This window comes from Sinocyclocheilus anshuiensis, unplaced genomic scaffold (assembly GCF_001515605.1).
Source record: "Sinocyclocheilus anshuiensis isolate Anshui unplaced genomic scaffold, SAMN03320099.WGS_v1.1 scaffold698, whole genome shotgun sequence".
Taxonomy (NCBI): domain Eukaryota; kingdom Metazoa; phylum Chordata; class Actinopteri; order Cypriniformes; family Cyprinidae; genus Sinocyclocheilus; species Sinocyclocheilus anshuiensis.
In genome coordinates, this window is record NW_015544168.1 from 316,264 (window position 1) to 317,753 (window position 1,490).

The 1,490-nt window shown below is 40.1% G+C and overlaps 1 protein-coding gene across 4 annotated transcripts in view; it reads right to left on the reverse strand.

Moving 5' to 3' along the window:
• Nucleotides 1-1,490, reverse strand: part of LOC107695964 (TRAF3-interacting protein 1) — a 26,728-nt gene that overhangs the window by 8,391 nt on the left and 16,847 nt on the right. The gene's annotated exons all lie outside the window — the stretch shown is intronic.

The following is a 1,490-nucleotide window of genomic DNA, read 5'->3' on the forward strand; positions in this document are numbered from 1 at the left end:
CGCAATAACAAAAAAAAAAAAAAAAAAAAAAAAAAAAAGACGCCCTACAAGAAGTATCTTAGAATAATATACACGTGATCTGGAAGTTCACAACAAAGGTCAGCTGCAAAATGTACGGCAAATTCTTCAGGAAAATGCACTGTGATGGTGAAACGGTCCTTCGTAATATTGCATCTGGCCGGTTCTTTCAGTCAAATGAAACAATAACGGCCTAGCAGATTTTAATAAATGAAGTTCTGTCGACCCTAGCGAGGTAAATCTTCACTTATGAAGTGGAACGGAAAGCTCAAGCTAATAAAGCCACAGAATGACTCATTGGCTCAGTTTCACCTTTGGAATTATTAAATGGTCAAAACTCTAAATTCTGTGGTCGTTCCAAAGAGATTAAGTCATACGTACTTGATGTGGGGATCTCCGTAAACTCAAAATCCTTTTTGAGATTTGAGAGCGAAAGCTCATATTTGTAGAATGAGTTATGAGCGCTGTAACTTCAAACCTGTCGGGGAGGACATGGAAGCTCAATATTTACATTTTTAACCCTGGATGTTACACCGTGATTACAGGAGAGCAGCCACTTTATTGCGCTGACCTTCACCCCCCTTTCAAGTCAGGAAGGAAGTCATTACAGATTTTTTTTTTTCAATACATCTGACTAGACAGGAGAGGTGCGGTGTGCCGGTTAACATGTACTGCCCCGAAAACACATGCCCATTTCATACACCGCAATTAAGATGGAGAATTTAGAGCTGATGAGGCTAAATTAAGTCTATTAGGAGAGCGCGGCCAGCAGCGCTCAGATTCCAGCCCAGAGTTGGCTTGCGTTTGATGAGGGAAATCTAATTTGATTATTTGGGATTGAAAGGAAATCCAGTCTGATTGTTTTGAAATCAAGAACACAGGAGGGAGAAGCGCTGGCTGTAAGGGCCAGCTGGGAGTAGCTCACTGTATGAGGCTGAGGCTGAACACCAAATGGGATCGTGCCAGTGGCGAAGCACGCAGAGCTCATGCCTTCTATGAAAAAATATTGTAACTGAATGAACTAAATTAAACTTTTGTGAACATTTACTCACCCTTATGTCATTCCAAATCGGTATAATTTTCTTTCTTCCATGCAACACATGAGGAGAAAAGTTGATGAACTGATTAACCACTCTTTTCCATATAAAGAAATGTAATGGGGACTCAATCACGCTCCAAAAAGATGTGCCACTTCAGTTTTGCCATCAAACCTACTTGACATTGCTCATTTACTTTCATTTTATGACAAATTGACAAAAAGTCAAAAGTATGAAATAAAATTGTTCTTACTGCTTCAGAATTACTAAAAAAAAATCATTCAACGAATCATTAACGAACCAGAATTGTTATATGAAATTGGCAACAGAGTCAATATTCCTTACAATTCCCATCTTTATTTCTCCCCACTGCTGACTCACTCTTTGAGCATATGACTAAGGAGGGAAGTCGAGGTGGGGGGGGGGGGGGGGGGG